Source organism: Monodelphis domestica, chromosome 3, assembly GCF_027887165.1.
Source record: "Monodelphis domestica isolate mMonDom1 chromosome 3, mMonDom1.pri, whole genome shotgun sequence".
In the NCBI taxonomy this organism is placed as follows: domain Eukaryota; kingdom Metazoa; phylum Chordata; class Mammalia; order Didelphimorphia; family Didelphidae; genus Monodelphis; species Monodelphis domestica.
The window spans coordinates 303,435,905-303,463,138 of NC_077229.1; the positions used below are offsets into that span (position 1 = coordinate 303,435,905).

The following is a 27,234-nucleotide window of genomic DNA, read 5'->3' on the forward strand; positions in this document are numbered from 1 at the left end:
TCATTCAGATCCAGTGAAAAGAAGTTTAGTGCTCTTTTCATTGAACCATCCCATCTCTCCAAAAGCACACCTTCCCACTTTTCCTTAGTATTATCTCTCTTTGTTAGACAATTTTCATTTTGTTTTGACTCTATAAGCCTTCATTTCTTAAAGCATATCAGAGATCTCAGAGATAGAAAGGACCTGAAAGATTATCTGATTTAAACATCTCATTTCATAAGCAGAGAGTGCAATCAGAGAAACTGATTTACCCATAGGGAATAAATAAATTGCAGAGCCAGGCACTGAGCTTATGTTTTTGGACTCTAAATGCATTGCTTTCCCCCCCCCCCCCTTCTGTCATTCACTGTTCTAGTTAAACTAACTCAGGAATGTGTCTGGCAATTGATGAAGGCCTGATGTTCATTCTGTTACCAATGATCTTATCATTCTATTGGATGGATACTCAAAATATGTGGGAGTTTTTCCCCTTCTCGGATAAAATTACCTTAAAGAATTTTCTGACAGTAACAGAAAAATGGCTTCGTGGTGTTAACTAATTATAATGAGTCAAATGACCTTCCTTACATGGCATGGTAATCTCAAGCTCCTTCACATTCCTGGTCGCCCTCTGACTTATCAATACCTTTTTCTGAAATGAGATACCCATAATTCAATGCAAAACTGACTTGAGCCAAAAAATGAATATTAAGAAGAGAATATTTCATTTGGGAAATAGAACAGCATTTTAAAAAACTTCAATAATATTTTAAAACACTTATTCTACCCATGAGGCTATAAGTCATGGAATCAAACCATCTTAGAAGAATTAAAATTACAAATAACTGAAAGGAACATGAAAAGGAGCATGATGGGTATAAGTAGGCTATGTCATTTTCCCATCAATGTGATATAAAACATAATATCAAGGAAACTTCCAACCAGAAAGGGTAGGAACTGATATATTGAGAACATTCCAACATATTAAAATGATCAAAGAAAACAGCCATTGAATGGGGTAAGTTTTTTGGTATCTGTCTAAGTAGGATTTATAAAAAGACAAAGACAATAGGGTGAGAGAATGGAAGGAAAAGGAAGAAATATTTATATAGCTAAGCCCTGGACTAAGCTCTTTACAAATATTCTCTCATTTGATAAGAATGAAACAGGATAGGAAAGCATGTAGAGTTACAATTTACACCAGTGAAAAGAGTATCTATAGCATAATCCTTCTATCATTTTATTGTTTAAAATAAAGATCATACTTTTTTTCAAATTTATCTTGTATAAGGATAAAAATTCACTTAATAATTTATCAGGTGAGAATACATCTGTATCATTCACTAGGAATGGACAAGGCCTGGACACCTCCCTTGATGCCACAAGAAATCTGTTCAGATTGCCTGAGGAATTTGGTCATGCCCTCTGACACCTGTCTAAAACCATCAAGCTAGTTGGAAATGAAGACTTGACTCTGCCAACATAGAGGAATTCAAGTGAATTCTGAATTAGGAGAGGGCTTTCCAGTTAAACTCCAGAGAAAGAATTTCTTGAGGGAGGAGGAAGAAGGAGAGCTCCTTAGTCTCAGTCCTCTCCCCCAGCCCTGGTTGGAGGAGCACTTTGTGTTTTGGGAAGACACAGAGGATTTGGACTTTTTCAATTGTGGCCTAGAAACATCCCTGGAAGAGCAGCTGGTGGCTGTCACTGTCTGCCTCAAAAGCTGTGAACAGATGGGATACAGGAAGATTCAAGGCTCTACAGAGAGAGGCACAGAATAACCACACTGTAGAGGGGAACATTGTGAGGGCTCTAGCAAGCTTCCAAAGGCTGTGAATTACTGTTGCTACATATACTCTGTAAACTTGAGGCTACTTTCTCCCGGCCCCTGAATAGGGATTCTGGCCCTGTAATCCAGCATTTCACTCCTCCCCTCATCATCTAGCTCTGAGTTCACATGGACTGGATCTAAAGGGGGAGATGGAGCTGATTTAAAAGGGTAATTTTTTTTTGACTCATCCCCATTCAGATTTTAGTCTAGGAAAATTTCCAAATGTAATTTGTGTATATTTCAGCAAATGTAGTTCCTGCAGCCCCAAGTTCTGGTAATCAATACAACAACTATATCACATAGAGGACAGTTTTTATGTTCCCCCTTCAGAAAATTACAGATGGTACAAAGGTTTTCACAGAGTCCATAAAGAGATAAAATGCATTAAGTACTAACAGTAGCCCATAGGTGGCCCACTGGGGAAAAAATGAAACTTAGGGTGTTCAATAGCATAACATTCTGACATTCATGGGAAATCCCTCTCTCCCATAGTTCTTAGAGGGAAATGAGGTCCAGAGCTTGGTGCTGCAGTAAATAAAACTCTGGGTTTGAAGTCAAGTTCAAATCTGACCTCAGACTAAAGCTTTGTGACCCTGGGCAAGTAACTTTAATCTCTATTCACCTCAGTTTACTCAACTGTAAAATGGGGATAATAGCATCTACCTCACAGAGTTGTGAGGATCAAATAAGGAACATAGTATGTGTTATGTAAATGATAGTTTTTATTTATTATAACAATTATCATTATTATTATTGGAAGGAGTACTCTTTGTTGAATATATTTAAATTCCCCAAACATTCACAAATATAATCCAAAAACAAATCACACAGGAAGTTGTAAGAGCTTGGAGTAAGAATTGATGTATTTATTCCTGCAACAAATTCAACAAACATTTATTTTTAAACACCTCCATTACTGTGTTACTGCAAGTTAGTGTAAGAGTTAAATAATATTTCTACCCAGATCTGTATTTTATAAAGTTTATTGGAAGGGTAGACAAACATTCCTAAGTAACCTGACCACATGGTACCTAGCCTGCCAATCCCTTTCCTCTTTCCTTCCCTCACCTGCCTCCTCTGTCCTCTTCTCCGTTCTCCCCCATTCTCTCTCGATTCTCCCCCAATTCTGCCCCAAACCTTGACCTTTATTGACTTATCAAATGTATGCAGACACAAACCTGGCGCAACTATGCTATGTCAAGAATGTTTGATAGACAGGTAAAGCTCCTCAGGAGGGGGGAAGGGGATAAACTTCCTTGATACAATCCCCTCTGTGATCCTTTGGGAGACCTGGCTCCCCAATGGATGATATAACTATCTTAAAACTCTAAATACCTTCTAGATAAAAGTTCATACAATATTGCATTTTTCTAAGAGGGAATTACAATAGTTAGAGATGGGAGTAAAATACAAAAACTGATTAATAGATGCATTGACAAAATGACAATTGGGGGCAGTCTCCATTGGCATAAATGTTTACATTCAGAATGAGCATGTTCAATCCCCTTCAATTCAGTTCATTATATCACAAAGTTCATTCTGGATCCTTTGATGCAGTGGGTAGCCTCTTCAGGCATCTTTACAGCACCTTCTCCAAAAGGATCCACTTTCTTGAGTTTGGGTGTTGGCAAGTTTCTTTTTCTGAAATTTCTCTAAAAAATTTTAAGCCTTGAATTTTAGGATTCATTAGTAAGGTAAGTACTAAGAATATAAAGATGAATATTGGCATAATCCATGTCATCAAAGAACTTAAAATCAAAAAATGAGTTAAAATATGCAAAGTTACATATATGAGGTAGTTTATGATAAGAAGATAAAGGAGGGATTCAGGCAAATTCCTAAAAGAAATCTGAAAAGTGGGAGATTACTTTTGCCTGAGGGTACTGAGGCAGGTTTTATGGAGAAGATATAGCCTAAATTAGGCCTTAAAAAAGAGAATTTCACCACTCAGATATGGAAATAAATCACTTCAGGTACAAAGGATAGAAAATGTGAAGAGTCAGAAAAATATGTCATGGTACATTATGGCTGAAAAAGAAAGCCTGTGAAAGGAATGAGAGTGAAATAAGCATTTGTTGATGCCAGATTAGGAAAAGTCATAAATTCCAAGCATATAGTTTCTATTGATGAATGGAATCATAGTTCTTTGACCAAAGAATAACATCAGACCTGAATGTAATGGGTATATGAAGATTTTTGGCTTTTTAGGGATAAAGTTGCTCCCCACTCCACCTTTTTTTTCAAGTATGTAAAGGTAAGGTTTGATTGAACTAATACAGTTCACTGAAAGTAACTAAGAAAATATTATAGCTCAGATACTTTAACCATGTAAGAATACCTCTAATCAGTCAAAAATATTGAACTAAGTTTTTAACAACCTTGTTAATTAATTTGTCAAAAGCAAAGCTATAGGATGAAGTGATGTGTAAAGATAATTTTAGGGTTGTGACTTAAAATCTAAATTAATTGGTTGCCAGGGAAAAGTCCAAAATAAAATACCCAAGTCAGTCTGGAAATTTATGGTAATTTTAATTAATATAGAGGGAAGGATTTAAGGAGAAAGAGGGGAGAGGATATAGGATTTCTCCTGCCTGGCCTGTACCAGGGGGAGTTCAAGATCTTCACTGCTGGGTCTCTGAAGGAGATTAGAGGCTTCTAAGAGGATAAAGTTTGGAAAGTAAAGGAGGGAAAAGTCAACCAGAAACTCACCACCAAACCGGACAATAGCTTGTAGCCACACCAAGATGCTAAAAGGCCCAGCACGGTACCACCAGCCAACTCTCTGTCACCAAAGGTACCGGAGAGAGGAGGTGAGCCAAATATAATAGACCTTTTATTCTTGTGTCCCCTCCTCTAAATTCTCACGTCTACCAATCACATCAGAGACTTTCCTCCAGGACTGCCCATTCTTTAGTTCTCATCTTCTTTGATTAGATTATATCTTTTGAGTTACTTAATACTTCTTTGTTAAGTTTACCTTTTGTGAGTTACTTAACCTTTTTGTGATTAATTTAACCTTCATAGTTACTTAACACCTTTTTGTATTAAGATCTTAAAATAGACTTAGCTTAAAGTTCTAGCTTCATGATAAAGTAAGAACTAAGTACCTTCATTGTTCAATCAGGAGATTACAATTTCATCTTCACCATAAAGTAAGATCTAAGAGGGTGGAGTAATTTAAAGTTCACAGATGTGATGCTCCCTCCATAGGATCTGTGTTGGTATTTGCTGAGGAATCTTCAACCAGACTCCATAGGACTTCCAAAAAATAGCAAGCTAGTTTAGAACACAAGATTCTAAATATCTGGAAACTTAGAAAAGAGAAAAGTTCTAGCCATGCTTCTGGAAAGGATATTGTTTGGGAGCTGGAGAGTAGAGCCTCTGTCATCTGACTGTAATCAGAAGGAGGAGGAAGAGGAACTTTATGAACTTTAGAGGGACTAAGGATTTTGACTTCTCATTGGTGTCCTAGTAAAGTCTCCATTGTAGTAATACCTGGCAGTTGTGTCTGCTTCAGAAACTGAAGACAAATAACCTGTTCAAGAAAGGCATTTGCAGGATATTAGAAGCATTCCAGCAGAAAGTTACACTATACATATGGAGAACCTCTTAAGATCTCATGAAGCACGAAAAAAAAAAAAAGAGATTTTCATCAAAAGGACTTCCTGAAAATGCCCTCTGCCACAAATACTCAGAGCTTGAGATCACTTTCCTCTGGACTCTATGTGCTTGTGGGAAGGAGTATCTCCATTTTGTGGGTATTTTCGCAATGAATGTTCTTATTATATCACCTTAATACTCATTTCTAAAGTCCAATTAAGTGTGGCAACTTAACTCATTCCAAATGGTAATCATTTTTGGTGAGGGAGAGGGGACATGCTGTTGGGGGCTCATGATCTATAGAATTAGAAAAATTTATCCTTCTCAGTCCTTTAGAATCTCATAGAACTTTGAAAGAGATGTCAGTTGAACTCTGGGAACCAATCCTGCCAATTCTGCCAATACTGATGGGGGTTGAGAGAGAAGCTCCAGACCATGTTCTACAAGTGAATTTTTGCAGAAGAAATGAGCTAATTTGCAGGTCCATTTCAATTATCCTGATGGAACTTGAGAATGGAAAGACAATTGGAAAAACTACTGCTCTTCTAAACTCAAAAGACCTGGATCAGAAAACACATTACTCAGGGCCTAGGGAAAAGAGGAAATTAATAGGATGATTCATCTTAATTTGGCTGGGAATAGAAAATGGAAACTGGTTGAAAAAAGTGAGTAAAAAAAAAAATCCCAGAGCACCTGAACAGGCCCTTGGTGTGGAGGGTGTAAAGCTTTGTAAAACAATAGAAGTAAATAGAGCTACAAGATAGTCAGCTGAGATTCCAACCAATTTTACCATTATTAATCTGTTCAAAAGTAATTTCCTCTGTCCTTACAAAGGAGAAAATGCCAGAAAGTTATGTGGAAGAAGAGCCAAACATTAGTGAGAAGGATCCTTGAAACCTGGAATGGAAAAGAATGGTAGATTTTTAAAATTCAGGTAGAGAGTTGAAGAGGAGGAAATTGATTGAGGAATTAGAGCTGAAAGGGAGGAAGCAGAATTAAAATCAGGAATTAAAATTAGGACCATGACATTCAATTGGATAAAAGGGCAATAAGTTCAGCAAGATGGATCAGTAAGTGCCTTCTGGGAATGAAGAGTGTACTCTAGCAAGTGGTACCAAGAACAAGCATGATCTACTCCATCACTGGAGATCTTTTTAGGGAGGTACCAGATGCTAGGTGTTAGAATGTATTAAGAGAGGGTCAGGCCTAAAGTCAGAAAAACTCGAGTTCAAATCTGACCTTAGATACTTATTAGCTGTGTAGCTATGAGCAAGTCATCCAATCTCTGCTTGCCTTATTTTCCTCAAGTGTAAAATGGGAATAATTATAGTACCGAGGGTTGTTGCAGGAATCAAATGAGATTTAGTTGTGTGCATATCTTATCCCACTATTAGATTTTAAGCTCTTTGAGGACAGAGATTATGCCTTTTGATATAATCTTTATATCTCTAGAACCTAATAATTTGCAGGTAGGAGGCACTATTATTCTAACTGTGGTTTGCAAGGATTATAAAGATGGAAAGGGAGATGCCTCCTATCTCTCGGTTGTCTCAGATGTGAGTGATTTTTGTGTTCTTTACTGTGTAAATAAAATCTAATCTAAGTTCTTTGCTTTATGAGCCTGAGTGTTTATAAGGAAAGTTAGAGTTAACACTGGGAAGTGTCAGATCCTGGCATTCTCAAGCTTTACCAGGGTAAAGGTAAATGAATCAAAAGAAATGTAAAAGTCTCCAAATTCTTCATTCAAGGAGAGACCCTCTGGCATAAGGGCACATTAGGAAAATTATTTTGGAAGCTTATCTAAAAAGGAGATTTGAGATAAGCGCTAGTTAAGGGCCATAATAGTCACCTATATGAGAGACAATGCAGTTCTAATATGAGATGATAACAGTATTTATAAGGAGGAGGATGGATACCAGAAATATTATGGAGGTAGAATCAGCCAGTTTTGTTAATCAATAGGATACAGGAGATGATGAAAAAAGAGAGTCAAAGTTGACTCCAAGGTTATGAACCTGAATAACTTGGATCAGGGAAAACTGCATGGAGGAGACATTTGAATTGGGCCTTGATGGATGGGAAGTATTTCAACACTTAGAAATAATGGGAGAAAAACTAAATCAAAGTAGGTGTCCATTGATTGGACAAATGAAGCAAATTAAGGATTGTGTGTATGTAATAGAATATTACTACCCTCTAAGAGAACTGAATATAATTTAAAGAAATTTGAAATGTTATGGAATGAAAAAAGAAAAAATCAGAACCAAAAGTAATAGATATACATATTTACTGTAATTATGTAGCTAAAAACTATTATAGCAACAAATTTTGACTATACATATAAAAAATAAATCAAATAAAACATTAGAAAAATAAAGGTAATGTCTAGTGCTATATTCAAAATAATAGAAATCTTTTGAGAGAGGAGATTAATGTTGGATAAATAAGAACAAAGATAAACATAATTTTGTTTGTTGGTTTCTTTTTTTGTGCTCATTTTCTTCACATTTTTTCTTGTCCTCTTGTTCAAGAACATGCATATTCAAATAATTCATACTTATTCTTGGAAATGTTTAAAAGTACATTTTAAAAAAGATTTAAGGGAAGATACTTTAAGTTGAAGAGCATTAAGAGAAGAGGTTTGGATGAAGTATGAAAGAAGAATGGGAGTGATCTGTTCCAGTGAGGATGAGTAGTCCAATTGGGAGCATAGAGTACATGACAGGAATTAATTTGATATGAGACAAGAAAGGGAAGCTAAGATCAGATTGTGGAGAATTTTGAATTTCAAGCTAAAGATTTTAATTTATTGAGCAATGAGGAACCATTGGGTGTTTTCACAGGAATGAGATTAAGAAAATGCATAATATGAATTGCAGAGTAGAAGGAAGGAATGGAAATAGGTTAAGTAGTTACTGCAATTAAATAAAAAGGATTTCAGGTAGGTTTTTGGTGATGGGAACAATAAAATCCATATTATATTCCTGGTCACTTTTAATCCTTCCCTTTTCTCAATTCATATGAAATTTTCCTCGGGAATCCATCTTTACATGCACTATATCATACACATCTGTTGACTAGTCATTGAACAAATGAGTTCAGTCTCACTGTATTCTGCCACTGTCAGACCCCATTTAGTTTACTGGGTTAGTTTTGGTTTCCACATTTTAAGTTGGACTGGGAAGCTAGAAAGGCAGTATGATATGGTAGTCAGAGAGCCAACTTTGGAGGAAAGAACATCTGAGTTCAAGTTCTGCCTCTGATACATATTAGTTGTGCCAGTCTAGGTAAATCACTTAACCTCTCAGTTCTTCAGGCAACTCTCTAGGACTATAAATTACAAGTCACTCTTTGTCTTTGGTAGAGGTGGTTTCCACACTGAGTTCACAGATTAAAACAAAAATTAAACATTTTTAAAATTGATAAATTGGAGATCTTCCAGGGAAGAACAACCAAGGTGGCGGAGATGAGAGGACAGGACAGGACAGGACAGGACAGGACAGGACAGGAGAGGGTCTTAAGGAAGAATGCTATGGCTGTCTTCAAACATTTAAAGGACTCCCATGAAAAGGGATTATTTATTTGGTTTGACCCCAGAGTGCAGAACTAGAAGCCGTGGATAGAACTTAAAAAGAAAAATATTTAGATTTTATGTAAGAAAAAATTTCCTAACAATTAAGATTGTGCAAAAATGTAATAAATTGGTCTCAGAAGGAATAGTTTTTCCTTCACTCTAAGTCCTTAAGCAAAGATTAGAGGGCCATTTGTCCAGCATGTTACAGATTGAATGAATTCTTATTCAAGAATGGATTGATTCAATGCCTAGATGGACTTTGAGATTCCTTTCAACTCATTTTTTGTGTTTTTGAGAACTATCTGTATTTCCAGTAAATTAATCTGTTCAGCATAAGGCACAAATATTTTATTGTCTCTCTTAGTGCTTAAAGTTATAAATGCACCAGCAGGATTTTGTTATAAGATTAATTTATCTAGGAAAATGAGGGTAAAAAAACTAGTTATGTTGGAGTAGCAAGGAAGGTCAAAGATGGGATAAGATCAATGTGCAAGGTGGATATAATGATGAAAAAACAGAGAACGCAGAAATACTCAACTAATTTTGCTTCAGTTTTCTCTACTAAGAATGATCTTTGTACTGATAATGGTGGAATTTTTTTAGAACATCTAACAGGTGAAACCTAAGTAGGAAAATAGCAAAAACTACAAGTTATCTTTGATGGGTTCAATTTATCAGGCTTAGAAAAACTATATTCCAATGGTACTAAATGAACGAAACCATTAGATGTGATTCTGAATCACTGTCTTTTCTTTGGAAGATCATGGAGAACAGAAGACTTACAGGACTGAATAAGAGGAAATGTCTTGAATTTTTAAAAAATGGGAACAGAATGAAAACTACTGTCTGTGAGCTTGACTTTACTTCTTGGGAAAATTCTAGAACTTATTTTTAAAAGGTGTTTTCAGAGAAAACAATCAAATTTATTAATTTCCCAGTTAATTGGATGAAATAGAAAGAACAGACCTTTCTCTGCTGGCAGCTGAGAGGGAGAGGCACACACAATCAGGGTAGGAATCCCCAATTAAGCCTTCCTAAAACAACACAGGGAATTGCTTTTATTGGTTCCTAGTAACTGAATGCCTCCTCCTCTCTGAAGACTAGCAACCAAAACAAGCCCAAATCTTGAAAGAGGTATTCCTTTTTATCTTTACATGGTTCCCTCTTTGCCTTTTCCCTTATGGCTTCTTGCAATTAGTAGGAGACAAGAATAGATAGGATTTCTTCCTTCCACTAAGTAGAACAATTAACGGTGACTTACAGGAAAAAAAAGATGAGGCAAATTGTATGTGCTTGCTCTGATGGCCTGAGGTTCCTCCTATATGCAAATTACTGGTATATTTTGTTTTTGTTTTCTCTTCTGAGCAAGGATCAGAGAATAGAATTCCTATGGACAAACTCCCTATTCAAAGAAACCAGGATATTGGTAGAAGTAATGCAGAAGCGCAAATGTGCTTACATGCCACCTGACAGCGGAGATCCGGAAGGAATTTTCCCATATCTCTAATCTCTAACTTGAAGTTTGATATTTCTCAAATTCAGGAATTCAGCAAAGGAAAATTTCTTTAACAGTGTACTTGGGAAGAGGAAGAAGGTTGCATATATGAGCCCTGTTTCTGGATAGCTATAGAGAAGGACAGGTGACCTAGACCTTGCCAGTCCCTTCCAGCTATTGCCATGAGTTTCTTGGACAATGTAGATCTAATATAAATAGGAGGCTTTTCCCAGAAATCCCCCAAAATGTGTTTATGTGATGGGAGAAATCTAACATGCTATTTGAGCCATGTGCTTCGGTATCTCTCCCTGGACTTTCTGTATGTAAGTCCTTTGTGCCTCATGCATTTTCTGAAGGCTGAAAATAGGCTGTTCCACACTGAATATGAATTTATTAGCCTTGAGGATGAGGAAAAACTTGAGGATGTTTTCATACACATTTTGGCAAATCTAAACAGGAACTATATCATAAGCATAGCTAGAAATTTTCCTAGTGAGCTCAAGGTGGAAGCAATGAGAAAAAAAGAGCTTCCAGGACTGAACCCAGACCATGTGAATTCAAAGTACTTGGGGTCTCTGGATAAAACATTATTAAAAAGGATGGTTTGTGACCATTAATGAACTCCCAAAGCAAAACTCCCCAGGACCAGACAGATTCACAAGTGAATTCTATCAAACATTTAAAGAACAATTAATCCCAATATTATAGAAACTATTTGGAAAATGGGCAGAGAAGAAATCCTACCAAATTCCTTTTATGACACAAATATGGTACTGATACCTAAGTCAGGAAGAGCAAAAACAGAGAAGGAAAATTATAGACCCATTTTCTTAATAAATATAGAATGCAAAATTTAAATAAAATACTAGCAAGGAGCCTACAATAATATATCACAAGCATCCTTCATCATGACCAAGTGGGATTTATACCAAGAATGCAGGATTGGTTCAATATCAGGAAAAATATCAGCATAATTGGTCATATCAATAACCAAGCTAACAGAAATCATATGATTATTTCAATAGATGCAGAAAAAGCTTTGGACAAAATACAATACCCATTCCTATTAAAAACACTAGAAAGCATAGAAATAAATGGGCCATTCCTTAAATGATAAGTAGCATCTACCTAAAACCATCAGAAAGTATTATCTGCAGTGGGGATGAATTAGAAGTTATCCCAATAAGATCAGGGGTGAACAAGGATGTCCATTATCACTACTGTTATTTAATACTGTACTAAAATTCTAGCTTTAGCAATAAGAAATAAAGAAATTGAAGGAATTAAAGGATTCAGTGAGGAAATGAAATTATCATTCTGAGGATCATATGATGGTATAAACATATAGAATCCTTGAAAATGAATTAAATTAGTTGAAACAATAACTTTAGTAAAGTTGCAGGATACAAAATAAATTCACACAAATCATCAGCATTTCTATAAATTCCCAACAAAGTTCAGGAGCAAGAGATAGAAAGAGAAATTCCACTTGAAATAACTAGACAACATAAAAATACCTTGGAATCTACTTATTGAGACAAACATGGGAACTATATGAACACAGTTACAAAACACTTTTCACACAAATAAAGTCACATCTAAATTTTTGGGAAAATATTAATTGCTTAGCAGGCTGAACTAAAAAAATGACAAATCTGCCTATGTTAATTTACTTATTTGGGGTCATACCAATCAAACTATTAAATAATTATCTTATAGAACTAAAAAAATTAATCAGGAAGAACAAAAAGTCAGGAACTTAAAGGGAATTAATAAAAAAATGTGAAGGAAGGTGGCTTAGTAGTATCAGATCTCAAGCTGTACTATAAAGTAGTAATCATCAAAACAGTCTGGTATTGGCTAAAAAATATAAAGATAGATCAATGGAATAGATGAAATACATAATATACAAGGGTAAATGACCTTAGCAACCTAGTGTTTGATAAACCCCAAAGACCCCAGCTTTTGGGATAAGAACTCAATACTTAATGAAAACTTAGGAGAAAACAGGATCAATATGTCAGAAACTAGATATAGACCAATACCTCACTCTCTCTACCAAGATAAAGTAAAAATGGGAATATGATTTAGATGTAAAAAATGATATAAGTAAATTAGGGTAGCATAGAATAGTTTACCTGGCAAATCTATGGAGATGGGAAGAATGTATGACAAAACAAGAGATATAGAGAGCATTATAAGAGATAAAATGAATAATTTTGATTATTTTAAATTAAAAAAATAACTTTTGCACAAACAAAACCAATGTAACCAAGATTAGAAGAAAATAACAAATTGGGGGAAATTTTTATAATGCATTTCTCTGATAAAGATCTATAGAGAACTAAGTCAAATTTATAAGAATATAACCATTCCCTAATTGAGAGATGGTCAAAGAATATGAACAAGCAATCTTCAGATGAAATCAAAGCTATCAATAATCATATGAAAAAATGTTCTAAATTGCTCTTGATTAGAGAAATGCAAATTAAAAAAACTCTGAGGTACCACTTCACATCTAATAGATTGGCTAATATGGCAGTAAAGGAAAATGATAAATTTTGGAGGGGATGGGGCAAAATGGAACACTAATGCAATGTTGGTAGAGTTGATCCAACCATTCTAGAGGGCAATTTGGAACTATGCACCAGGCGCCATAAAATTGAGCCTATCCTTTCACCCACTACTGGATCTGTATCCCAAAGAGGTAATAAAAAAGGGGAAAAGACCTATTTGTACAGAAATATTCATAGCAGCTCTTTTGGCAAGGTGGCAAAGAATTGGAAATTAAGGGGACGTCCATCAATTGGAGAATAGGTGAACAATTGTGGCATATGTGGGTGATGGAAAACTATTGTGCTATAGTAGGATGATTTCAGAAAGAGCTAGAAATATTGATATGAACTGATGCAGAAAGAAATAAGCATAACTGGGAGAACATTACACACAGTAACAAACAATATTGTACGATAATCAACTGTGAGAGATTTAGCTACCCTCAGCAGTACAATGACCTGGAATTCTGAAGAACTAACGAGAAAGAGTGCTATCAACCTCCAGAGAAAGAATTGTTGGAGTCAGATGTAGATCAAAGCATACTATCTTTCACATTATTTATAGTTCATTTGGGGGCTTTGGTTTTATATTAAAATTCTCTTACTAAACTATAATTTTTCATTTTTGTGAGTCATCTCATAAAATAAAATAAAAAACTCTGAAACATAAAGCCAAATAAACAATTGAAAAACCATATGCTTTCATCTGCATTCTGACTCAAAAAGTTCTTTCTCTGGAGGTGGATGGCATGGTATTCTCTTACAATAATGACCAATGTAGAAGTATGTTTTGCATGATAATACATGAATAACCCAGATCAAATAGGTTACCATCTCTGAGAGGGGGGAGGGGAGGGACAGAGAGAGACAATTTGAATCTTATAATTTCAGAAAACATGTGGGAAATTGTTATTACACAAAATTGAGAAAATAAAATACCTGAACAAAAATTAAATATAAAGTTGGGGATGGGAAGAAAGGGATGGTATGAGCATTTTGGGCCTTTGTTTCTATTGATGACCTCCTTGAAGGAATATACTTGATAGGAGGATCTTTGGGTCAAAGAATATGAATAGTTTTATCATTCATCTTGTATAATCCCAAAATTCTTTTCCAGAATAGTTGGACCAATTGATAGTGTACCATCTTACCACAGCCCTTCCAACACTAATCATTTGGAGAAATATTTTCTTATGTGTCATTCTCTTTACCTTTTCTAAAAGGGCACACATAAACCCTTTTCATTTTCTAAATGTTGCCTTCTAATATCCTCCCACACATCATCATCATTCCCATCTTTATCCTCAGCAGCAGCAGCAGCACCACCACCACCCCATTACCACTACCACCATCACCTCTCATGAAGTGTAGGAAAAGCTGAGATTGTTGGTCCTCACAGCAATCTTTTTAAACTAAATAGGAGAAAAAAGAAGTGGATACACACACATATCTACATATATACACACATATATAGTATATGGTACTATATATATTTTATTACATATAATATATATCATATATACTTATATCAACTTGCTAGGCATTCAGTAAGTCTAGAATTCTTTCTGAAATTCCATAGGCTTTGTAGTTCAATTTCTGAATGACATGAGTAGTTTAGTTTTAAAATGATAATCAAGTTTCTTCTGATAGTAAGAGTAAATATATTCAAATTGAGCCCAGAAACTTCCTAGCTATGAGACCGTGGGCAAGTTACTTAACCCTCATTGCGTAGCCCTTACCACCCTTACCACTCTTCTGCCTTAGAACTAATACCTAATATTGATTCAGTGTCAGAAAGTAAAAGTTTTTTTTAAAGAGTGACTATATTCTTAACTTCTACCTTTACAGGTCCCCACTTCCACTTTGTAATTCTGACCCATCACTTAAAGTTGGATTTTAAAAGGATCTGAAGAAACCAGAACCAGTATAAACAAGGAACAGGTGTCTGATACGATAGTTACATTTTTAGCATAATAGCATCCTTGATACTGTATAATAACATATAAAAATAAATAGGACTCCTAAGGAACATTAACATAAACAATTGAACTAACAATGCACGACACACCCAGAGTCAAGAGCCATATCTCACCCAAACTTTGTATCTCCCTGATGCCAGATAACTAAACTTGGACCTTTAATAAAAGGGGATGGATGGGGTGAAGTAGTAGGATATAAACACTGACATCAGCAGTCAGAAGATCTACTAGATTAGTTTATTTCAGGCATAAGACTCCAAAGAATCTGTAGCAACTCATTGTAAGGATAATTTATGATTGGTGAATTCATAGTTGTTGCTTTTTTTCACAATTATAATGCTGTCATGGCATTGCCAGGATCGGGGTCTTGGAGCTAGTCAACATAGCACCGTACAGGGTTTTGTAACATTAGAGTGGTGAAATTATAAATGCATTTACTTCCCAATAAAAAAGAAGGTAAGCCTGTTTATGAATGGGCCAATCCTCTTGATCTGTAATAGATCTGTAGTCTATGTTAGAGCAAACTAATCTCTGAGGTGAATTTGTGCTACTGTGTATCCTGAGATGAGATCAGGGTTGTCTACACTGTCAATATGCCCTTGCTGTATCCTTTTCCCCACTGCTTTGCTTTGGTATCAATAAATTGTTATAGTGTAGGTTGAGGAAACGTGAGTAGTGTCATTTTCCCTCATCTCCTCAACCAAACCAGAGCCCTCCTCTGAGGACCTAGCATAGTGCTAGGCTAGATGTTTTATGTTTGTGAAGTAAAGCTATTGCCCACTTTATTCTTTTTTAAATTGTGAACACAGTGGAATTGCGCGTTGGCTACAGGAGGGAGAAAAGGGAGGGGAGGGAAAGAACATGATTCATGTAACTATAGAAAAATATTCTACATTAATTAATTAAATAAATTTTTCAAAAAAAAAAGTTAAGTTGTGAACAGGTAACATTATATGAGCAAAAATGTGTGCTCAGAGCATTTACGAGTAATATCATAATTATATATGAGAAAATTAGTTTGACCATAGAGTCAACAATCCACATAACTAATACTGTATTCTCTGGTAATTATGCATTCATAAATAATGATGGAATTAGTAGTGCTTTTTCTATCACTAAACTCAGTTTTTATAGTTTCTATTTTATAGTCCTATTTTCTGGTGATTATAAAAGCATTAATGTTTTCATGTATTCTGTTTAATCTTTCTCTTTCTCTTTATTTTGAATTAACATAATTATAAGTCCTATATTTAATTTCTGGAAGCCCAATAGAGAGACTACCCATATTCATGAGAGAAGAGCAAGAATAGCCACAAGAATGGAATCTTGAATCAGAGGCAAGATGGGGAAGGGAGCTGCTGGTGTCATAGGAGGAGAGTCAAGGAAAGCAGGTTCAGAAAGGGAAGGCACTAAACAAAAACTTCACTTACTTTAGGGCTTTGCCTAAATGTGGTCATGCCTATTCTTCTTTTTTTTTTTTAAATATATTTTATTTGATCATTTCCAAGCATTATTCGTTAAAGACATAGATCATTTTCTTTTCCTTCCCCCCACCCCCCATAGCCGACGCGTAAGTCCACTGGGCATTAGATGTTTTCTTGATTTGAACCCATTGCTTTGTTGATAGTATTTGCATTAGAGTGTTCATTTAAAGTCTATCCTCTGTCATGTCCCCTCAACCTCTGTATTCAGGCAGTTGCTTTTCCTCGGTGTTTCCACTCCCATAGTTTATCCTTTGCTTATGAATGGTGTTTTTTTTCTCCTGGATCCCTGAAAGTTGTTCAGGGACATTACACCGCCCCTAATGGAGAAGTCCATTACGTTCGATTATACCACAGTGTATTAGTCTCTGTGTACAATGTTCTCCTGGTTCTGCTCCTCTCGCTCTGCATCACTTCCTGGAGGTTGTTCCAGTCTCCATGGAACTTCTCCACTTTATTATTCCTTTGAGCACAATAGTATTCCATCACCAACATATACCACAGTTTGTTCAGCCATTCCCCAATTGATGGGCATCCCCTCGTTTTCCAGTTTTGGGCCACCACAAAGAGCGCAGCTATGAATATTTTTGTACAAGTCTTTGTGTCCATTATCTCTTTGGGGTACAGACCCAGCAGTGCTATGGCTGGGTCAAAGGGTAGATATTCTTTTGTCGCCCTTTGGGCATAGTTCCAAATTGCCCTCCAGAATGGTTGGATCAGTTCACAACTCCACCAGCAATGAATTAATGTCCCTACTTTGCCACATCCCCTCCAGCATTCATTACTTTCCTTTGCTGTTATGTTAGCCAATCTGCTAGGTGTGAGGTGATACCTCAGAGTTGTTTTGATTTGCATCTCTCTGATTATAAGAGATGTAGAACACTTCTTCATGTGCTTGTTAATAGTTTTGATTTCTTTATCTGAGAACTGCCTATCCATTTCCCTTGCCCATTTATCAATTGGAGAATGGCTTGATTTTTTGTACAATTGATTTAGCTCATTATAAATATGAGTAATTAAACCTTTGTCAGAGGTTTCTATGAAGATTTTTTCCCAATTTGTTGTTTCCCCATGCCTATTCTTCGAAAGAACAAAGCAGCTGCCATTGAATTTTTGTCTCTTCTTCCCACTCACATGCCATCATAATCTTACTCTGTCTGAAATAGTCAAAGGATGGGAATAAGTAAATCATCATTTCAATGGTGACATTAAATCAGGATCAGGGACAAGGAAGGGCAGGGCAGGGAAGGAAAAAGACTGGGTAAAGCTGTGACCTCCAAAAAGCAGCCCACAGACCAATAATGACCTTCATTATTATCCCTGAATATAATATTTTTACTACCAAAGATCCTCATTTTAGAAAACCTTTACAAATCCAAATTAACACATTCTTCCTTCTGTATTCATTCATTTCCTGCTACCCTCAGCTCTCTCTCTGTCTCTCTCTCTGTCTCTTTCTGTCTGTCTGTCTCTGTCTGTCTGTCTGTCTCTCTCTCTCTTTTGCTCTCGCTCTTAAGCCAAGAAAAACTACTACTTTATTTTATTAAATCCAAAGTATAAGGAATAAGAAATCAGCAGGAGGCAAATCAGACTCTGTCCCAAAACTGTAACCAGGAGAAACTAGTAATGAATGCCCTGATGGTTGGACCTCCATCTATCAGTCTAGGAAATAAGTTTCTAGCAGGTCATCCTCCATACTTTACTGTCTTTCATGAAATCATACTGTAAACTCAACTTATCACATGAAAGAGTAATCAGTCTGTATTTGCCAACTCCAAGAAAAAACTCTCACAAAACTACCAGGGTCACGGGGGAAAAATATTAAGGAAGTTCTGAAACTCAGAATGTTCTTTTTACTTAACTATCATCAGTGGTGTTACTCCCAACTGCCCAGACTCTTCCTTTTTTCCCCACTGGGGATTAAAAAAAATACTTAATAACCATTACCACCACTAAAAGCATTTAACTAAACATTCATTTAAAAATTATGTGGAAAACCACAAATTCCACATTGTTTACAATTTGTCTAAAATATGTAAATTATCCATATTCTTCTTTTATGATGGTTAGCAATTTTCTACTTCCTTTTATTTTTCCAATCCCAGTGATCCCAAATCTCTGAATACCTATGAGGAAGTTATATCACCCCCTAATTCCTGCCACCTCTTTTACCTCAACTAACTCTGTTCCATCCTTGTTTCACTTTGTTCCTTCCACTGTGCCCTCTGTAATTCCTGTTCCATAATAAAGTTCCTTTCACTTATACTCCTATTTTATGGTACTTACACCAACCTGGCATCCCTGGGCATCTTTTCCAGGACTAGTTTTACTTTCTCATAAGCCCCAATCCCTTTCATGAATCCCATAGTCTTGCCAAACTGTCATACCTAATGATTTTCTCACACAACCCTACTTCTCTCATCTCCTTGCCTTTGCATCAACCATTCCTCATACCCAGAATGCCCTATTTCCTAGCCTTTGCCTTTTCTCTGATTTCCTTCAAAAATCTATTCAAATTTCACTTCCTGTTATTGTTATCAATATTATTTTCAGATTACTTCCTCTACTTTGCATGCACCTTGTCTCTGTCTCATTATTTGCTTGCTCTTTCTCCCATTAGAGTTGTAAGGTCCTTGAGGGTAGGGACTTTTTTTCCTGCTTTTCTTTGTATCCCTAGAATTTACCACAGTACCTGAAACATGCAAAGTGCTTATAAAATGTTAATTGACTGATGACTTGTCACTCTTCACCAGAAACCTTAAGATCAGAAACCATTTCATTTTATCTTTGTATTCCCACTGACTAAACAGAGAGTTTGGCTCATAGGTAGGTGATTCATAAATGCTTCTTGGACTGTCTGATTGTCCCAGAAGTCTTCCTTGATTTACATGGTACAGTTAGACCTCTATTGTAGATTCAACTTGTTACTTATTGTTTACTTGCTGATTCGTAAAAATTCTTGATTCTTTTTCTTAAGCATGCTCTCTGAAAAAAGAGAGAAAGGCAAGCACTCTGTGTTGTAACAAATAAATCAAGCTATCAGCAGTGCTAAGGAAATGATCTTCCTGTTCTCATAACTGCTGCATGAAGTGTTGTAGAGACACAGAAATGGTATCATCCTTGGGGCAGCTAGGTGACTCATGGGATAGAGAGCCAGGTCTTGGGTTCAAATGTGGCCTCAGGACACTACCTAGTGCAAGTCACTCAACCCCAGTCGCCTACCCCTTACCACTCTTCTGCCATAAAACCAAAACTCAGTATTGATTCTAAAATAGAAGATATTAGTTCTTAAAAAAAGAAAGAGAAGACATGTTATTAGCCTTGTCCTCAAAATCCAGGTCTATCCCATGTGGACAACAAAAAGCACAATTAAAATAAATTAGTTAAATGTTAAGTTGGGCAACACTGAATCTAAGTAAGATTAAAAGAATTCAGAAAAGAAAGGGTTATATGGGGACTAAAACAATAAGGGAAGGCTTTGTAGAGAAGGTGAGTGCCCACAGACCAATAATGACTTCAATATTCCAAGTATCCATAAATGTCATTGGTGTGCATGAGCCCTCCAATGCTGTACTGTACTCTTTCATTCATTAGGGCAGGGATTCTTAACCTGGGGTCCACAGACCCCAAAGTCTGTGAATTTGGTTTTAAATTATTCTAATAACTAATTTATTATAAGTGATTTTTGTTGCAGTCCTATGTATTGTATTTTATGCATTTAAACATATTCTGAGAAAGGTACCATAAGCTTTCTCAGACTACAAAAAAGTCCATGACACAGAAAAAATTAAGAACCTCTAGATTAGCAGATGGTTTATTAAGGTGCCTTGACCAGAAACAATTTATCACCTGGAGAACACCTTTTGGTGATGAGTTTCTTTGAATTTCTCTACAGTAGTCTGAGGATTACTGAAATACTCTCCATTTCTGGTCCAAAATCAAGGACTTTATAGCCTAACAGAAACTGCCAAAGTTTTGATTTCATAAACATAATCTTTAAGGACCCAGAATCATTCTTCTACCATGAGAAGTACCATAGTAGGCACTTTAATGGAGTTAGAAGTAATATTTCACGAGTTCACTTTTACAAAGAGCTTTATAGTTTACAAAATACTTACCTTCCTGATGATCTTCCAGCATAGCTACCTCAAGTATGCCCATTTTAGAGATTAGGAAAACAAACTCAGAAAGGTTAACACCAAAATAATATAAATAAAGGTTAATACCCCCCCCCAAATACTTTCAAAATGATAGCAAGAAGTAAAATTTGGAAATGCTTTATGACTCCAAGCCTCTTACTTTTTACATTATGGCATACTACCTCCAGAATGGAAAAATTGGGGATAGAGAAGAAAGGAGAGAGCAATCTGCAAGGAGACTAAAGTGAAAGCATGGAAATAAGGCTGGCTTTCCTGACTGTACTTTCTTTGCCTTTTTGGTAGTCCTCTTTCTCCAACCCCTGAATGTGAGTGTCTTCCAAGTTGCTGTTCTTGCCTCTTTTCTCTTCCTTTGGCTATATTCACTCCCTTAGTGATGTCATCTATTTTTGTGGCTTTACTTATCAATTGTCTGCATATGGCTTGAAGATCTATATCTTCATCTCCAATTTTTAAGTGAAGTATCAATCTCTTATGTACAACTTTCTGAATAGCCCTAACTGGAAATTCTACTAGTCTCTAAAAAGTAAAATTTCAAAATAAAATTTAAAAAATTCAAAATAAATTCATTGTCATCTTTTCCATGAAATTTGCTTTTCCAACTTCACTATTTCTGTTGATGCCACCAATGTCTTCTTGGTCACCCAAGCCTAGTCACTTTTTACTCTTCTCTCTTTCCTACCCCAAAATATCTAAACATTTCCCAGTTCTTGTCATTTCTGTCTTCACAGTCTCTCACAATCATATCCCTTCCTCCTTCAAATTCTATCTTCATTCAGGCCTTTGATCTGTTCTAACCTGGATTACTTGAAATCTGTGTGAAAGGATTTGACCTTTGACTTGATTTCCCTTCCTTAAATCTGTCCACTCAGCAACCCATCCTTTACATTTCTTAGCCATTCCTTTATTTAAAAAGACTTGGAATTAGAAAGGACCTTATAGAACAAGCATATGATTCACATCCTACCCCCTTATTTTGCAGATAAATAACTTGAGGTCCAAAGAGGTAGAGTGACTTGTCCAGCGTATAGAGTGGAAATGGGATTCTAATTAGGATGCTATGACTCTAAATTAGTGCCATTACTCACTTATTAAATTATAAATCCTGATTCTGAGAGTGAAGAATTTAGACAATCTGGCTCCTATCCACCTTTCCAGCCTTTCTCAGTACTTTAACCTACTCTACAGTACTCAGCATTCCAACCAGTCTGGACTGCTCTCTTTCTCCAAGTCACATCTTGTCCCTGGCTTACACTGTCCATCCCATCCTACTCCCATGCAGTGGAACCAACAACCTGTCTCCACTTCATTTTGTTGAAATCTTTTGCTTCTAGGTCTAAGTCTAATGCCTCTTCCTCCATACATATGACAAAAGTTGAATTCAAGAAAATGTCTTAGTCCTGAAAAAAATAACATGAGAAATCATAGCAATGACAACAAAACATTTTTTTTGTAAATACCTACATTGCTAGTGAAACAACAGCAAACACATATGGTAAGATAATTACTTCTTGGGATATGTGGAATGGCAAAGTCAAGGTAGATCTACTCGACTTTTGTTTTCTTTACCAAAGAGAACAATCTTTAGACTAGGAAAGGTAGCGGGGATGAGGTGGTCAATAGAAACTGGTTGATAACAAAGATCAGTGAGGAAATGGCATAAGAATATTTACTACTGTCAATAAATTCATGTCATTAGACTGAAAAAGAATATATGAGGGCCCTTAACATGGTGAATGTGACTACTAAACTACTTGCTATAAATGGCCTTTTAAAAAATTACAGAGAACAAGGAGTGTTGCCATAGAACGAGAACATGGCAAATATAGTCTTAGCCTTTTTGTTTTTTGACTGGAAAAGTTTAGACACTCTAAGCTGGTGAGCTTGCTCCTAATGAAATTCAGGGATCTTTTTTCTTAAAGGGACAGTTTGCGAAGTTGGGGGAGGAGAAAGGTAGTGACAACAAATAATCAGCATTTCCACATCATGATCAGGTCATGCCAATTTAATCTCATTTCTTTCATTTCTTTTTTTATGTTTATATGGTAAATAGATAGGCACAGGGCAGAAATGTTGTACAGAATATACCTAGACTATATAGTGAAGCATTTGACAGAGTCTCTAATGCTGTTTTTGTGGTCAAGAGGGAGAGGGGAGTACTAGATCATAATAGTTATAATTATAATATAATTAATAATTATAATAATAATTCAGAACTAGAAGGATTACTGGTCTCAGAAGTCATCAATGAGTTGATGTGGACTTTGAGAAGGTCTCTTAGAAATCACCCTAGAGATCTGGTATTCATTTTTTTTTGCTCTCTAAGAACAATTCATTAAGGAATGGAAAGCTACATTAGCCATAGGTTGGCCATTAAGTTACAAATGGCAGCCAAAGGCAATACTAATTTAGAATTTAAACTTGATAATATTCCATTCTTGGCTATTATGAAGAGGGTGAGTAGGATTCTTGGTTCACTGGATTAGTTCATCAATATGTATATCTGATCCACTAAAGATGTATACTATATGGGGCCCAGGATTGAAGAATAAGAAAAAAGCAAAGTCGATAGTTTAGTGTCTTGTATATAGCAGATATTTAATGAATGCTTATTAGATTGAATTGAGCATGTTTGATAAATTGAATGGTGTTTTCAAGAAGCCCAAGCTGATCTCCAGTATTAAAAAATCCACTTTTAAAAGAGACAAATAATCTCTCAGTGATGCAGTATGGTTGTAAATCTTGGCCCAATAATTCCAAAAAAATCAGTTTTGTGAGTGACACAAAGGCTGAGGGAGAGACGCTATATAATATATATATATACCTATATATATGTGTGTGTGTGTTGTAAGGACGGCAAAGAGACCCTGGATAAAACCCTGCTGTTGATGGACAGCTAGCTTGGTGGCAGTTGAAAGTCAGCAAAGGATTCTGGGAGAGAACTGTGAGCTGGGGGAAATTCTGACCAGCTCAGGCACTTTCAGCCTTGGAAGGAAAATGGAGAGGAACTTTTCCTGTGTGTCTGAGGATATATGAAGCCACAAGAGGGAAAAGAGCCTGACTTTCCTACTTGTTGGTGTACCTGCTTCCATTTAGAAATCCTTCCACAACCCCTCTTTCACTTGACTACAATTACACAAGGCTCAGAAGGAGTTTGGTTGGACTCTTTGACTAGAGCCAAAATGCCCACTCCCCTTTAGGTCTATCTCTCTCTCTTGCCTTTCCTTGAATTGATTATAAAGATTTTAGGTTAAGTTATAATAGAATAGAGATTATAAGAAGCAGTCATTTGGGAAGGGGGCTGAGGCCCAGAAGCTTTAAGTCTGAGCCTTTGAAGTCCAACTGCTATGGAAATAGTTTTGCAGGGCATCCTCTCCCACCATCCTTCTCCCTTACTCCTCAAACCCTACCATACCCCTTCCCTTCAATAAAATCTTTAAGTCAGATCTGGGTTTGGGCCTGTCTTTATAATAAGGGAAAGGATTAGACAAATTGGAGACAGGACTCAGAGCTGAAAATTCAGAGTTGAATCCTGTCCATGTCTGTGGCAAACCAGACCTGGGTTGTCACAACTCTCCATAGAAAAGAACTTAGCTAAAAACCCTTTGCTCAGAACTGCTGGCAAGGAAACCTGACATCTTTCCTTCCAGTTTGTGCCAATACAGTACTCAAAGGAAACAGCCAGTTAAATTATCCTTTGGGAAGAGAGTTAGAGAAGTTCTTCCTGTCTCTCTAAGGTTGCCTCAAGCCCTGGTGTCAACTAATCTTGAGGAGGGAGAGATACTGCTATCTTTTCCTCAACCTTTCTGCTTCTCCACATTTCCCTTCAACCTCTCACTGGAGTTACATCTTTCCAGTTGGGACATAACCTACTCACCCCTCTCCATTTTAAAGAGAGAAGAGTCTCCCCACTTCTTCTCTTTTACAATGTGTAAATTGCAACATATATCCAAAAGTGACCTTTAAAGAAATGGCATAAGGTGTTGATTTAGGAAATGTAAACCCTTGATCAGAAAAAGAGGCAATCTGATCATATAAGGGATAACAGATGGATCTCATGAGTGTTTCACTGATACCCAGATAATCTAAAAAGACCTGAAGGAAAGCCTCCAGAACTCCCGAGATGATGATACTCTGAAAAATCTTTGGGAGGACATGGACAAAACTTGCAAAAGATGAGAAGACATGGATGAATTATGACCTGCACTAATGGAGTTGATACTCCAGTGAAATATTGAAGTGAAAACACTGAAACACTTACGCATCCTCTTGTAGTCTTACCTGGAAAGATTACATCTGCAGTACTGTTTCATTATGGGTCATCACATTTTAGAGCAATACTGGAGCAAGCAGGATGGTGAAGGGATATAATAAAATCATACAATGTGTTAGGATCAATTGAAGGAAGTGGAGATATTTAGCCTAGAGAGGAGAACACTTATGGAACCATAATAGCTATCTTCAGTTATCTGAAAGGTAGAAGACAGGTTATTATTATTATTACTATTATTGCTTTTCTTGACCTGAAGGCAAATCTAGGAGCAATGTGTGGAAAATTGAAAGAGTGAATTTTAGCTTCATATGAGGGAAAACATTCTAACTATAAGAGAATTATAGGTTGTCTCTGAAGTTTGAAGGTTCTCTTTTCCTGAAGGTCTTTAAATTAGTTGGCACTTAATAAATGTTTGCTGAACTGAATTAAATTGAACAAGCCAATAAGGAATGATGAACCATTTAATTTCTTTAAGAATTGGAAAGACCTACGTGAACTGATGTGGAGTGAAATAAACAGAACCAGGAGAACATTATGTGCAATAACTGAAACATTGAGGGATGATCAAATGGAATAGACTTTGCTACTCATAGCAATACAATTAACCAGGACAATTCTGAGAGATTTATGAGAAAGAATGCTATACACATCTAGAAAAAGAACTGTTGGAGTAGAAATGCAGAAGAAAACATAAGATTTATCACTTGTTTATGTGGGTATATGATTTGGGGTTTTGGTTTTAAAAGACTAGTACAAAAATGAATAATATGGAAATAGGTTTTTGAGTGATAATACATGATAGTAGAATGGCTTATCAATTGCAGGAAAAGGGAGAGAAGAGGGGAGGGAGACAACATGAATAATGTAACCATGGAAAAAAAAATAAATTGAATAAGCCAAGGGATGAAGATGCCATAATCTCATGGGAGATAATGGAAGAGATCATTATTAAGATATGGGAGGTTTGGGGGCAGCTGGGTGGCTCAGTGGATTGAGAGCCAGGCCTAGAGACGGGAGGTTCAAATCTGGCTTCAGACACTTCCCAGCTGTGTGACCCTGGGCAAGTCACTTGACCCACATGGCCTAGCCCTTACCACTCTAATGCCTTGGAGCCAATACACAGTATTGACTCCAAGACAGAAGGTAAGGGTTTTAAAAAAAAAGGTATGGGAGGTTCCTTCAAACTCATACTCTGTGATATCTTATTCTTCTTTGTATCCAAGGTATTTGTTTAACCCAGGGTATGGTGACTAGAGAAATTGTTGGTTGGTTGTTGCCCTTTGCACTTGAAGAGGATCAAAATGACATCATTGGTGATGTCTTCTGACTCTTAGATAAATTGGATTTAAGTGAGGCAGAGTTGCACAAAGTCATGAGCTTCACTCTCTCTTCCAGAGTCATCCAAGTCCAGTGGCAAGACAAAAGTTAGGATCTCAAGCCTGTCTGTGAGTTAGGGGGTGTCTACCCCAGGCATGTGAAGGCTAGAGAATCAGACTTGCAGTCAAAAACAAGACCTCAAGACACTCTAGGTATGTGACCCTGGGCAAGGTATTTAACCTCTCCCAGCCTTGTTATTCTTATATAACTGTATAACTGTATAAAATATTCTATAAAATTGGCATAATAACATTTGTAGTGTTTATCTCACTGTGTTGTTAAGAAGATCAAATCATCATTAGATTCCTTATTTGTAAAATGAAGGAAAAAAAGACATTGCATTTGATTCAGGGTTGTTGTGAGGAAATAATGAGATTAGTTATGTAAAGTGCTTCACAAATCTTGAAGTGCTATATACATTTTAGTTACTTTGCAATTCCATTGAAATGTTCACTATTGAGAGTTGGACTCTTAGCATAGTTATCTGATCACTTTGTATCCCCAGTTCCTCGATCAGGGGTTTTCCCCATAGTAGACAGACTGGTGTTAAATTTATGGGCATCTTTGAAAATCATCCTGAGCAGATTAAAGTAGACAGGAAGAGAGGCAGGTAGAGATGATACTCTAAGACAATGACTTCCAAATGTTTTTGATTGTGCACCTCTATCATTAAAATATTTTTGAGCTTTCATTCTCAACATGCAGAAAAATAATTTTGTACAATATCAGGTATCCCTTTCAAATTGAGACTTTTCTCATCAAGGTTTAGGCTTATTGGGATTGGCATAAGAAATTAAATGGGAACATTTTTTGGAATTTGAAGAAGATGCAGAGGAGGTAATGGTCATCAGATGATACCTGGGGAAAAAAACAACAACTTAGAAACTCAGAAATGAATAAAAAATATATATAGTATTATAAAATATCAAAATTTTT

At 36.3% G+C, this 27,234-nt stretch overlaps 1 protein-coding gene across 2 annotated transcripts in view; it reads left to right on the forward strand.

Annotated features, from left to right (window-relative positions):
- LYN (LYN proto-oncogene, Src family tyrosine kinase) overlaps nucleotides 1–27,234 on the forward strand; it is a 221,729-nt gene that overhangs the window by 32,364 nt on the left and 162,131 nt on the right. For both annotated transcript variants that reach the window (XM_056823928.1, XM_056823927.1), the window contains exon 2: nucleotides 26,317–26,450. The gene's annotated coding sequence lies outside the window, so the exon portion shown is untranslated. The remainder of the gene's footprint in view (nucleotides 1–26,316; nucleotides 26,451–27,234) is intronic.